Raw genomic sequence first — 15,242 nt, 5'->3', positions numbered from 1 at the left:
TCCCCCTCTCTAGTCCCCAAAACTAGTATTTTTACTAAACTATTTTTTGTACTAGGACATACACCTACTAGCCCCATGAATAGTATAGGGTACATTATATTAATGCTCTAGGACATACTATGAATATCATGCGTACATCTACTAGCCCCATGAATATTATAGGGTGCATTATATTAATGCTCTAGGACATACTATGTATATCGTGCATATATAGAACCTGCATGTACCTATGTGCTCCTGTTTTATGAAACAGCCAATGTGCTTCCACTTTCTAAATGAAACCAGCGACTGGTACCTGAACGAATGCGAAATTTCACATTCTTCTGTACATGTATTTATTTAGTCAATATATTGATAGTCTGCCTTTCTCACTGAGATTCAAATGAATTACACAGTGTAAGTTGATATAATTAATATGATGAGACATCTAGTAAGCAAGGTACTAGAATTTCAGATTAAAGAAATTTGAACATGCGTAAAGTTTTAGACATGGCACAGATTGTTGTTGTTGTTGTTGTTGTTGTTGTTGTATGGCTTAGCATAGCCAGGAGATCCTGTTTGGCTGCCAGGCTAGAGATGTTTGGTGGTGGATCCAAGCGGGCAGCCATGTTGGTCTGAAGCAGCAGAACAAATTTAGAATCCAGTGGCACTGTATCGGAAGAAGTGTATGTGCACACAAAAGCTCATGCCTTGAATAAAAGTTTGTTGCTCTTAAAGGTGCCACTGGGTCATAACAAACAAACAAACAAACAAACAATCTGGCAGTTTGCAGTTGCCTGCCTCCATCAGGTTGAGAGAAATGTGACTGGTCCAGGGTTCCATCCAGCAGACTTCATAGCACAAGTAGGCATTTGAACCCAGATCTTGTAGTTGACACTTTAACCACTATACCACACTGGTTCCGTCATAATGCAGAATGCCATTCTAATGTAGAAAAATGATCGTACTGCAATAGGGGAAAATCCCAGTGCAGTGACAGTATAATAATACATAAGCCAACAGATAATATGTCCTATACCCAGTGGCATATTTCACAATCCCTTTCCCTTTACGAGGCATCTTTCTGAACCAGCCTCTTGTAGTTATGGAGATGCCTTCCTGAACAATTTTGTTTTACATATTGTGCAGAATGACAGAAGCAACAGAGCCATCCTCCTAACCACAGGCAGGCTTTCCACAAGGAAAGGGCTACAACAGAGAATACACATGTGAGGGCAGTTGTTGATCTTGTCCATTTGCAGAAGGCTCTGAATAGCTGTGTGAAGCTGTCATTGGTGGAACATGGGAATAGAGGTGGACTGGCAGATATGAGGTTCCATGAGAATTGCACACTTGCATGTAAAATGAGAAATCATTTACACTGCACGAGGACTCGACGTGTGTTTCACTGTAACTTATGAACAGAGATACCTGTTAAACAAAGATGGAATTAGTGGTGTGGCAACGATAAACCGGGAGCTTCTGGCATTCTGCAAAGCTTGCAAAATAGAGCTCTTTCACCAGGTCTATGGTTGAGGATGGGCAGCTAGGTAGATCTGGGCCCCTCCCATACAAGCAGCTGTGGCAAATTCCATTGGCACCCTCTTCCCTCCTCCCTCCCTCAGATACTGGCTTATGTTAGTGTTGGGTGAGTTTTTACTGCTGTATCTTAAATCTTTAAAAAAATCTTTAAAATCTTTTTTAAAAACCCATTTTTAATGGGTTTTTAATAGGATTGTCGGACAATTGTAACCCACTGTAAGCCTTCGAGGAGCGGTGGACTATAAATTGAATAAATAAACAAACCAAAATAGACAAATACAAAAAGGAAGCTTCACATGCGCACATTCCTCAGAAGACAGCCAGGGTAGAAACTACAAAGGGGGAAGCTTCTGGTACTCAGAAAAGATGGCACTGCTCAAGGTAGCTGATGAAAGCTTAAAAGCCAGGTAACAAAAGATGCATTTCATGACACTTGTAGCTCAAACCAAAAACCAGTCCTGACCGGTATGATTTTATAGGAGTCACTGGCCCAGCATTGCCCTGTGTATCTGTGATCAGGTGTCTTTTTTACTTTTTACATCCTACACTTTCTTTGGACAGAACAGTGAGACCCAAGAGAGGTGGGTTTTGGAGGCAGCCAGCAGAGCTGAATGGCAACAAGACCTGATACCATGTTGAATTGCCAGTGCATTTTATTTAGGCTGATGATGAGCCATCCTTTCTTGTTCTCCGAATCTTTCACAGCAGACTATTTTTTATCCTTTGGAAAATTCTATGTGACCTTTACATGAACTTTCACCAACCCTTCTCTGAGATGGCTGCCATATTATTTTAGATACTTGTCCATATGGCTCATCTTCATTATGTGTTTACAAATCATGCAGCAAAACGTCTTCCAAGAGGTGAGGTTTCAGTTACATGTTTTCCAAACTTACCAGGAAAGCAATCCATTTAAACCAGAAATGTTTAATGGCCCAGCAGCAGGAGCCATGATGCAAAAGTACATACAAAGGGCTGTAATTTCTCTGAAGCTGGAAATGAACGACCATCTTTAAGGGAAACAGGACCCTTTCAGCTGAATTGCTTTTCTTAGGTCTTTATTTGACAGTGCAGAAAAGAACCAAACATGATATGTGCAAGGTCAGTTGCAAAGAAATACTTGTAGTTCAATCCTATACATTCTTACATTCTTCTAACTGCATTGAAGGCAATGGTCTAATATGGACATAACATTGTTAAAACTGCATTGTTAATCATAGGCACTTTTTAGTTGTAACTAATAATGCTATTTAAATCTCGTAATTATTAAACATTCAGTGGATCTCAGATATTTACACCCCCCCCCAGTTTCTAATAACTTTAAACATCCACAAAACAGTATGCTTATAATTATAACATTATCTTTCCCTTTTCTTCTCTCTTTTGCTTCTTACAAGCAAACACAGAATTGGGAATAGATAGACTTAACTATTTTTGGTTCCTCTTTATGAAAAGACTGCCATAAGATGAGTATTAACAGTAGTAACAGTTGATACTAATAAAATCAAGGTGACTGTAGTAAAGTGGTAATCTATCAACTAACTGTTCTAAAACTTCAAAGAAATTAAATCAAACTTGTGCGTGGTTACACAAGCATGCAAGAAAAGCTATATTGAATCAGGCCAGTGGTCCATCCAGGGCCTTATGATACTGGCTGATTTGTTTCCAATACTGTTCTTAACAATTCCCAGGAGAGTATTGGCTGTTATGACTCAGATTGAACCTCATTTGCAGCATTGATGCCCATTTGCCCAGCCTTGATAGGTCCCTCTGGAGCTCCTCACAGGCCTTCATGGCCCGGAACTACTTGGTGCCATCCCCAAGCTTAGCAATTTCACAAGCTTAGCAATTTTATATTAAACTTGTTTGTGTGTGTGTGTGCATGCACATATGTGTCACTACTATCTCTTTGCAGATCTTCTAAAGTCACCTGTTTATTCCCTTGCTCCAGGCACTGTGTCAGTGAAGCTGGGACACTTTGTCATTGAAGCGGGGACTGCTACCTTGCAAAGTTCATGATCTAGTTAAGGCTTAATGGTTAATTATCTACGAAACACCTAGTAATTGTGCATCGAATAATATGTATCAATGATGGTTTGGAATTAAGACTCAGGATTTTAATACAACTCTGATGACAGCCTTAAAAGAAACATGACGACCTGCTGTAGACACTATTATTGTACAACTTTTCAAGTCCGCATCTGTCTGAATCAGATGAGCCATGATCCAAATTGGTTGACTACCTAAGGGATCCCCAGTGAACAAACTTCAACACAGTGCTTTTATCCTGATTTCTGGTCTTGTACATTTCATATATATGACTTAAGGGTTAAACTCTGTCAGCATAGAAGCTTTGCCGGGGGCTGCAAGGGCTTAGTTAAGTTTCCTTTGCTAGAGTCTCTCCCAGGTCCTATATAAAATGTGACTGTATTAGCTGAAATGTATGCCTTAGATCAGTTGCCCAGAAGCAGTCATCCATTAACTGCTATTGAGTGGAGGTCAGTCCCTGTGAGGTCTGCCTTAGTGTCCTATAGCCCCATCCTTGTCTAATTAGAACTCAACAACCCAGCATGATTTCTTCAGCACATTTCCATCAGGGTTGCTGGATGAAGTCAAACATAATTTATGCTAATGCTGTAGCTTTAGTGACAACTTATCTAATGCATCTCATGCTCAATTGTTGGACAACATTGCTTCATCAGTCTCCTGAGCAATTGGACACAGTGAACCACTTTTTTGGAGTGTACACACATGATTGGTTCAGTGGCTTCTGCTATGCAAATGCTTGGATGATGAAACATGGAAATATAGATAAAGATGCAGATAACCAAACCCAATTATGCTGCATTGTTTTCACGCTATTGACTTCAGCACTTATAATTGTTTTTCAGTCATAAATTATACATGATAAAGGCCAACATGAACATGAATTATACCGTGTCATGTTGCTCTTGCATGCTTCGAAACTGGTTTGTCAGCATTTCTCATAAACAGTAGCTGTATCAAGGTATCATATGGAATGAGGCTTTTCCTACTTTTTAAAGTTAAAAAGCCTGTTTTAGGATTTTGAAACCAATAGCTCTGAGCAAACAGTACTGCAAAGTTTTTTTAATGCTATAATCACTCCAGTCTTATTTTAGCAACAGCAATGTTTACATTAATCATGTCTATATTCAAAGACAAAAGTAGATTATATGAATGAAGTTAGGTCTCTTGCCATACAGAAAGTGTAGTAATTATGGAAAGTAAGCATGTTTGATGTTCACTAGACAAATAGCTGGTAACTTGAGTATTTGAGTTGCTATCCTCAGTTTTAAAATCATAGTGCCTGTGACTCTCAGTATGCTAGCTATTCTAGATAAATGAAGTGCAGACATTTGATCTAATGCATGTGCATTTCAACAAAATTTGCCTTTTCTTTAAAGCATTCAGGAACTGACAATGAATCATTTCCCCTATTCTGATTTCTGTTTATATATGGCCACTTCAGAAATTAATGTTCCATTTCTTCCCAGCACACTTAGATGACTTTTTGCCATCTTGACAGTATGAGATCTATAGTAGAAAAAGAAAAACACAGCCCCTTAGCTACTAAGCCAACAAACACACAAATATAACAAATGGGCCACTTCAATATGATTAGAATTAGGTGTCCAAGTTGCATGTTTAATTGTGTTTTGATAGTTGCAGGGCTCTATTCAAGTCTCTAGAAAGTAGGGAAATCGCTGTCCGTGTCAGCAGGTATTTGAAAGTGAATTTAGCTGTTGCTTAACCATTTCTATCAGTATTATTTTTCAATACATACACTTTCCTTTTCACTCCTTTCTCCTCAGATTTGAAGTTGACATGTCATTGTCCCAAATAGACTGTCATCTGGTTGAAAGCAGACTGAATATAAAGCCTACCCTAGTTTTCTTTTCCAACACACACTGCAGTTTTATTGCAAAAAGGATGATACACTCTGTATGTTTGCCTTATTCAAATTTTTAGTGCTCTAAAGGGATTCAGTGAGTCAAATAACAGAGCTCACAATTCATTTTCATCCATTGCAGCAAGTACTTAAGTTCGAACATTCAAAATAATCTCAAATATTAGTTCCAACCCGTCTACCTGATAGCCAGTGTGGCGTAGTGGTTAAGAGTGGCAGACTCGAATCTGGAGAACTGCACTACGCCAAATGCAGCCATCTGGGCCAGTCACAGTTCTCTCAGAGCTCACGCAGCCCCAGCTACTTCACAGGGTGACTGTTGTGGAGAGAAGGAGGGAAAGTAATTGTAAGCTGCTTTGTGATCCCTTTGAGTAGTGAAAGAAAACCTCTTCTCACCTTGCAGGTTCTGACTAAAAGATATCATGGCTAGTAGTCAGTAATAAAAAAAATAACTCCTCCTCCTCCTCCTCCTCCTCTTCTTCCTCTTCCTGTGATACCAGGACCGTATCATTGCATTGCATAATTCTTTCTGATCCTGGAACAGTCCAGTTGTTTTCCTCTTGCTATAAACTGATTAAAAGATTTGTGTGCTGGCACTGCTAACCTTAGAAGACTACAATACACTTTAAAAAAAATCTCTTTTTCCATATTATTCTACTAGTTTCCATTTTGTATATACACATACGGAAGTCTTTTTTGTTGCCTGACATTGTTACATATAGGCATCTATAACCAAATCATTGCACAATCCTCCCACTGATTCACAAAAATAAGCTCACATAGCTGAATCATACTTACTGCATTGCTTGCTTGTTTATTCCCTGCTGCCCTGTAATTGAAATAAAACAACTAAAACTGTTCTGTTGCCAGAAAAATTAGTCTGTACCACTATGGAGAATAGTGATTCATAACCTTGACCATTTCTGCATGGAGGCAGAAAATGCGCACTGCCTTCTGCTTGCAGAAGTGTGATGGTAAACCATGTGTTTGGCCACTTCATGACTGAAGTTCCCTCCTGCGGAATCCAACTGCCTCATTGGGCCTTTTCCCTTCCCAACAAAACAGCAGAGAAGCTGGAAGCATGGACAACCCGCACTACCCCTCCACTCCTTGGGTTGTCAATCAAAAAAAAGCCACCAATCCCCTCTCAGCAGTTGTTTGGGGGACTCAAGTGCCCCACCCAAAATTCCCAAAATTATTATTTAAAAAAAAAAACAGAAACATCTGCATTGCAATGGGGACCTGCTGCAGCAATAAAACATCCCCCTTGATTTCTTTTAGGAATTCTTTTTATGGTGGTCTTGATTAATGTTTCAGTACCTGTATTCTACCTAGTGACACTTGCTGATTGGCAGAGCGGAACTCCATACTCTGACCACTCCCCAAGTGACCTTCAGGAATCTTCCTCACAGCACACCTACCCACCATCTCCCTTGTTCTTAGAGAGGGGTCATTTCAGGCATCTGTGGAAATGGAGGATCACAGGGTGATGGCCATGCTGGCTCAGGTGGGTGCCATCATCAACCTGATCTCTGCCGCCTTGATGGCCATTGAGCAGGAAAAACACATTACCTAAGGTGCATGCTCCATAGTAGGCACCAGGGGATAGTGTGCTGGCCCTTCTCCAAGGGTTCCCAGCACTGCCAGTACATCCAGATCTCCCTAAGGGCAAGGCAAGCCGCCAGGCATCTGTGGTTCAAGCTTACCATGTTGTGCTTTCCAAAACAAATTTGGGTGAAGAGAAGCACTGACTGGTGGGAGAACTTGTTCCTGTCTGCAAGGAGTGATGACCAGTGGATCTCAAACTTCAGGATAACCCAAGGGACCTTTGAGGAATTGGTCTCCACACTCCGAGGGAGGCTGAAGCAGCAGACCACTGACATGTATTGACCCATCCCAATAGCGAAGAGGGTGGCCACACCTCTCTGGTACCTGGTAAACAGCATCCTGTACAGACTGGTCTCTGAGCAATTTGGACTCAACACCAGTGGGAGAAGTTGAACATGGGCTGGCATTTCCCTCCCCAGATGAAGAGGTTGAGTAGGTTGGTGACCCAGTAGCAGGTGAAGTGGAAGAGGATGTCCCTGATGACCTCTCCCATAGCCTAGGTATGTGCCCGTCATGTTCCACTACCTGTCCAGTGAACCTTTCTGGTGGCTCCCACCACAATGAGTGGAGCTATTGTGTATAGGGGCTCACTTTGACAAGTGTCTCCCTCTGATGCAGGCCACATCTTGCCACCCCAGGAGGAACAGGTGCAGCAGATGGGGAATGGGGTGAGCAACCTGTATTGGACACATTTGTGGAGGAGCTCCTACAGGCTAGTGCTAGGCTGCAAGAACTTACCATGTCAGCCAGTAAGTGACATCTCACCATGGGGGGAAGTCCCAGGGTTGTGGATGCTCTGTGGGCATGGGGATTAAGTGGATGTGTCAATTCAATGCACTTCCTCCCACCCCCACAGTGCTTGCCCAAAATGAGAGGCTGGAGGCCCAGGAGTGTTGGAGGAGGAGGGCAGGGAGGCTACTCTGGCTGCATACCCAAAACTCAGAGAGGAGAATGTGAGGTTCCAGTGGACTGAATCTCGCATGGGGATGGAGAGGGAGGGGAAATAGAAAATAAAATCCCATAAAAAACATTAAAACGTAATTAAAACACAATATCACAATGGCGGATAATAAATATACAACCCACTCCCCTCCCTCCATCCAGCAAAGGTCTATTACTCTCTATCTGGAAGTGAGGGACTTAGGATTGCCTGGCAATGACTCCCACCATGTTGTGTAGCACATTGTGTGGGATATATACCCCTGGGCCCCTCATGGCATGTTGCCCACTCATTCCTCTTGGCCAGAGTTGCAGGCTGCTCCTCTTGAGGCACTGGTAGGATGTAATCTGGAGAATTAAAAGTAGTGAGAAATTAGAAGCAGTTCACAGAAAGCAATATGGAGCACAATCAAAGTTGTGTCAAGTCTTCCATTCAAATCAAAGACTTCCCCAGAACAGTGAATCCTCCATTGTACACCTTCTGCCTTGTGATAGGAAGACCAGGAGAACCAACATCACTTTCCCCCATTGAGGAAAGGCAGTGGGCACCAGTACCTACCTAACTGGGTGGCTGAGGAGTCACTGACCTCCAAGTCCTCTCTACGTGGTGACATCTCCTGAGAATCAGGCAGGGCTGGCTCCAGGGGAGGATGTGCTGTGAATAGTAAGCAGAGATTGTGGCCAGCATGCCAGATTACTTCCCTGGCCTGGCATCTGGACACACAGAGGTGAGGAAGGATAGGAAACATGAGGGGGACAGTCTCAGGTGACCAACTGCACACCTTGAAATGGAGGAGCCTCAATTGGCAAGGGACTTCTCTGAAAGCCTGCCCAGTTTAAATGCTGCAATGCAGCCATCTATAGCTGCAGGGGAGATTTAAGGGCCCACCACCCCAATCCTGATCCAGCCATACCTGACTCACCTGAATGTATAGGCATAGAGCATCGAGGGCCCTGGATGTTCTCTGTCCTGATTTGCACCAGATCCAGGGTGAAGAACTCGGCACTGGGGTCCCTCTCTATGGTGGCAGGTTACTGTGGAAACTTGTGGCAAGTCAGGGGTACTTTCTCCATGGTTGCAGCCACAGGCAGAAACTCATGCAGCTGCTTCTGGCTGGACTCTTGCATGCCTTGCTTCCTCACCTTTAAATTACGAGCTACACATTTGGGGTGAGTGCTTCCATTCCCCTCCCCATAGATCTCCTGCAGCTCACTGAAGTATGGGCAAGTCCCCTGGGTTACTCCAGAGCCTTTATTGTAGGTTACCACCCGGTGGTACTCCTGGTGGAGGCTTTTGGTCTTTGTATGGCACTCCACTCTCAAACGGATGTAGTCATAAGCCCTCATCTGCCTGACTACATTCTTGAAGCCCTCGCAGTTCCTATGTGGGCTATTCAGAGCCTTATGGACCTTCACATCTGAGAAGATAGCCAGGAGGTCTCTTACTTCATTGTCCTTCCATGATGGACTCCTTGTGCGGAGGAAGCGGAGGAAGCCGATGAGGGCAGCTCTTCACTTGAAAGTGCCAGCAGGCTGTGAAAGTAATCTTTCTGTTCCCACCTCACTCTGCCCAAGGGGAATCTAGACTTTTGATAGGCTTGAGAGTCTTGCTGGCCATAGTGATTGGGCCCCAAAGATCATGCAATTGCATTCTTTGTTCCCAGCAACATTTCTCCCCTCAATGGAGCACGCAGCTGCTGCCATTTCAGGGAACCAAAGCAATGTGTCCGCATAATTACAACCATTGAAGTCAAAAAGCCTGTCTGTTCAGAATAAAAATCCAGAATACTGACACCATGCTAATAAGATGTCTCCAACGTAAAATGTCCCCCCATCCCCATTCATCGCCTCCCACCAGAAGAAAAAGACATGACTGTGTCTTAGATGAGGTGGTTGGCCACTCCCAATCTATAAATGCGCACTTTGAAGAGAACATGACAGTACATTCATTTTATTTCCACTGGTACACGGGCACATAGGTTTGCATTCACGTAGCAATGCCGACTGCTCCATTTTAAAATTTATTTGATCCAGAAATGGGGAGAAGAACATGGGTGCAAGGGTGGGCACAAAACTACCAAAATTGTTGTGTGTTTTTCCTTTCAGACAGGCTTGCCCTGGTTTGCACCCCATTTTGCACCACAACAAGAAAGGGGGAGTGGATTTATGCACTTTCCCTCATCACTAAGCAAACTGGATGAAACCTTTCGCCAACCCCTGCACACACGTGGGTTGCTGCTGATGTCATGAGGAAGCAGCAATAAAACCTGAGAGCAATGAGAGGCTGTGCAGGGGCAAATTCCTTGTACGGAAATGGTTCCTCAATCCACTGCTACCCACCACGTACTTCATACTATCACTGAATGCTCCCCCAGCCATCTCAGGATGGGGGTAAATAATATAAAAGAACTTTTCTTCGGCAGCTGTCAGTCATGGTGGGAGAAGGGACTGCTTAAATCCTAAATGCACATCCACATGTGATGCTACAAGTTCCAGTGTTTCATGCTCCTCCCTTACAACCACATAGAGGAGTTGCAATTCCAACTGGAAAATATATGATACCCGAGCTGCCATGTTTACTGTAGAATCCTTGTCTTGTGACTCTGCTATGTTGCCCATTGTTGTTGGTTGAATTTTTTAGATTGACTGTTTTAGATTCAGTGGTTGTCTGTAAGGGTAGAAGAAGTCATGTACCAGTCAAGGCATATGAGAAACAGATGTCCTGGAGCTGGGCTATGCCTTGCCTTAACAGGATAGTAGAGGGACCCAGGAGCCACACTGACAGCCAGACTGCTGCAAATGAAGCACTGTTCGCTCCAGTGATGCTGCAGCCAGGACAGGCCCACAGATGGTGAGGCCAGACCTCATCAGCCAGACCAGCCAAGAAAGGGATGGCCCAGCAAGGGATTGGTAGCAGAAGGCTTGTTCTGGCAGTAAGCCATAGGCAGGGAGAATCCAGCTGAGCTTTTGGGGTTGCTCATACTGTCCTGCAGGACTTCTTGGTTGAGGGGAGGGCAGAAGAAGCAAAGGAGGCTGGGGTCTTTTCAATATGCTGGTTGGGGAAGATGGTGCTATCTTTCTTTGGTGTACTTGAGAGTCATGGCCAGCACACGGGAGGAGGAATCAGGTGGTGCAACAATCCTCTCCTTGTTTATTTATTATTTGTCTATTCTCGGATTTCTATTCTGCCCTACCTTTAGGAACCCAGGGCCACAGCAAGAAGTGGAAGGGGATATCATAACAGATTGTCCAAGAGGCGCTACATACTGCATAGGAGAGTTAAAAAAACAAAAACAACAAAACTCCTCACCTCAGTGTGACAAGTTGTAACTGCTGACATTTCCTCTTCTATGCAGCTATTACAAATTCAGTAGCTTTGTTGCCTTCAGTGTCTGCTCACCTCTCTGGCAGACTGAATCTGCCCAGAGCTTAACCGGCTCCACGGCTGCTGTGTCAGGAAGCTGATTCCGGGGCATCAGAAAATACAAAGGCTCAAAAGCAACCTTTATATGACATTAATTGTTTGTTTATTTATTTATTTCCTGTATTTATATACCGTCCTCCCCTGAGGCTCAGGGCAGTTTACATATAATGTAGAACAGTACAACGAACTTAGATTTTTCATCATGTATGGATAACCACAACAATAAGAATTAACTGTAACAGTGCAAACAGGTCCAGGGGCAGAACACATGAATGTGTTTCTGGGAGGGAGGGAGGGAGGGAGGGAGGGAGCAGGGGCCCTGTAGATGTTGCTGGTTCTGCTCGGCCTCAAAGTATGCATTGCGCATAAGTGGGAATTGAACAAATGCTGTCTGTCACAAAATGGGCCGTCAGATGTGAGATTGTTACAGTCATGAGAAATGTAATGGAACAGGTCATATAGCAAGAGGTTTCCCGAAAAGAAAGGTGAGTGAATAGGGGTAAAAGGAAAGGGCTGTAATGACTGCTGTTTGGATTGAAAAGGTCCCATTGAGTCAGGCTGCTGCCTCTTCCTGCCCAAACTACCAAAGAATTCCTCTATGAAACCAATTTATTTTTCTCATTCAGGCCTGCAGTTAAAATGACGTACGCAGCAGTCCATCAATAGTGGCTGGTAATAAACGGGAAAGGCAAGGCAGAAATGGCTCTGATTTCTTAAGAGAATGACTACAATGGCAGACAAGGCAAGTTCTGGTGTGCTGTGCTCTGAGTGCTATAGAAAGGCCACCCTGCCCTTCACAACCTCCTCTCCACCCAGCAAATATTAATGCTGACTGGCAAGCAGACAAGCAACGTGATCAAACACCTCCTATGATGTGCCAAGTAGCAGGCATTGCTCCATGCTTGTTGCTATTCTGCTTCCTATGCAGGATTTTATTTTAAAAAAATCAAATGTCATTTGTTTGACTCTGGCTGGGCTGTTATTTCACATCTTAGTTGTGACTCTTTTTTCATCTCCCATGTATCGAGTGCATTTCTAGCGGCAACAACAAGCAAGCCTGCTGGGGAGCAGCATGAGAGAGCACAGTGTGAGGCAAGTTTCCACATAGCAGCCTGTAACGGGGTCCCCGGGGGCCTGGCCCTGAGCATATTGGGACTCTCTTGCAAGGTAGAGTTTCCCGCAAAGCAACAGCTCACCCTTTAAAATGGGTAAACAGACTGAGGGGGAAATCTCTGCCATTTACATTCAGTCGCTCCTCGGAAATCTACATATTGCTCATGAAAACCCCCTATCAGCTAAGTAAATAGCAGCACTACATATTGCCTTTAGATGTTATTTGCCCTTTAAAAAGTGTATTTCCATTGCTTCCCTCCCAATTTAATTGGTTTCTGTGTGTGTGTGTGTTCTGCATCTCTCAGTCTCTTTCTCTGTCTGTGCACACATATGTGTATACAAACATCAACATTACATACAGTCGTTTGGGTGTCGGCGGGTTATGTATTTTTCATTCACAGTGGAGGCAGTTCACTTCAGACAACAGTAGCTGACTCCTGCTGATTAGGTGGCGAGGAGCCAGGACACATTCATTTCTGCAACGGCTTAAAAAAAGAGAGTAGTAAATCCTGCTAAAAACAGCAGCAGGGGTAGAGTAGCATTTGGAAGCAGGATAACCTGCGGAGATATCGGCACTGTCCTCTGGATGACATTCATATCCAGGATGGAAATCTGTCATGTTCAGAAGATGATTTACAGTTAAGCAATTGAGAGAGGGAGACAGCATGACACGGTGCCCAGAGAGGAGGTACATTTCATTTTTGTAAAAATTTTAAAAAGCTACCCGCATTTATAACTAGGAAACAAAGCATGGCCATTTACATTTGGGCACTATGAAATGAATACTCTGCACAACCAATTTTCTAGGCTTTAATGGGGATGCACATGACAGAACTCCAAGAAAATAGTTGTGAAGCATTCAGATTTATGTTTAGTCAGTGGGAGACAGCATGCTTAGCATGTAGGTCCTTCCAGGTTCTCTCTAATGACCCCACTGGAGTTTGCTAGGACTAGGCTTCAGTTTTGCATGCTCAACTGCTGCAATCCAACTCTCAGCTATGGCTTGAGAGTTCTTCTCCAGCTTATATTATAATCAGACCTCCTCCTTCCCTGGCCTGCTGACCTGTTCCCTTCTCCCGTTGCCTGGTGGTGACAGGGGAGGCCAGCAGCAGCAAGATCTCTCTGCAGGTCTCTGAGGATGGCCTCCCTCCCTCAGATCAGTTTCTTATATTCTGCCACAGCAGTCAGTATCCCACATGCAAGGAGCCCTGGGAAACTCAATGCCTGAGTCAGTTAGAGAACTGTGTTTCCAGCTTTCCTAGTTTACTAGGCTGTCTGATGCCTGGGATGCTGCTATTGCAGTATTCTAGGTGCCAGAGAAAGAGGGAGGGGGAGAATGCGCAGAGGCCTCCACAGAGGAGTCTTGCTTCCATCAGATGTTCGAAGAAACAGGAGGGGACTGTAGGACAAGGTTCAATGACTCACTGGGGACAGAGAGATGGCAGGAGCTGAGGCAGGGTTACCTGCGCTCTGTATGATCGGGTTTCTAAGTTCACAGCTTGGCTCAGAAGATATTGAACTACTTCTGACTATGTGGTGGTGGTGGGGGGGGGATAGGTTTGCCAACCCAGATTCTAAATGAAGCTAAGCAGAGTTTGTCCATTATTAGTTCAATCCTTGGCATTTTTAAGAAAAAAAGGTTGCAGATAATAGGGCTGGGAAAGATCTCTGTTTGAAACATGAAGAGACAAAAATTGACCTCTGATGAAGATCTATTTGATCGAAGCATGTTAGGTCAAGGTAAAAAAAATATTTGGCATTATCAGTGTACATACTTAGATGTTTTGTGTGACAAATAAACATTATTTTATGGTTTTAAAACGTCTGAGCTCCTATAATAAACAGTTTATATTTTTCTAAAATTGATTTTATCCCCATGGGGAAAGGCTACAGGAAGCTTCTTGAGAGGATTCTAATGTAAAGAACAGGTGTTGAGAGCCATCGATATACTGTTGTTATAGTATCGAACTAAGATCTGAGAAACTCAGATTGAATTCTTACTCTGCCATGGAGTTTTGCTGCAAGATCTTTGGTTGCTCAAAGAGCTGCAGACCCCACTCAGCTAAGAACTTCAATAGGCTGCATAAGAGGGTACCACTTTCTGCTGTTATTCTGCATCAAAAAAAATCAGAGGCTTTTGACCCTTGCCACTCACCGTCATAGAATCATAGAATCATAGAATCATAGAGTTGGAAGGGGCCATACAGGCCATCTAGTCCAACCCCCTGCTCAACGCAGGATTAGCCCTAAGCATCCTAAAGCATCCAAGAAAAGTGTGTATCCAACCTTTGCTTGAAGACTTCCAGTGAGGGGGAGCTCACCACCTCCTTAGCCAGCCTATTCCACTGCTGAACTACTCTGACTGTGAAAAACTTTTTCCTGATATCTAGCCTATATCGTTGTACTTGAAGTTTAAACCCATTACTGCGTGTCCTCTCCTCTGCAGCCAGCAGAAACAGCATCCTGCCCTCCTCCAAGTGACAACCTTTCAAATACTTAAAGAGGGCTATCATGTCCCCTCTCAACCTCCTTTTCTCCAGGCTGAACATTCCCAAGTCCCTCAACCTATCTTCATAGGGCTTGGTCCCTTGGCCCCAGATCATCTTCGTCGCTCTCCTCTGTACCCTTTCAATTTTATCTATGTCCTTCTTGAAGTGAGGCCTCCAGAACTGCACACAGTACTCCAGGTGTGGTCTGACCAGTGCCGTA

This window comes from Paroedura picta, chromosome 1, assembly GCF_049243985.1.
Source record: "Paroedura picta isolate Pp20150507F chromosome 1, Ppicta_v3.0, whole genome shotgun sequence".
In the NCBI taxonomy this organism is placed as follows: Eukaryota; Metazoa; Chordata; class Lepidosauria; order Squamata; family Gekkonidae; genus Paroedura; species Paroedura picta.
This window is presented reverse-complemented; position numbering follows the sequence as displayed.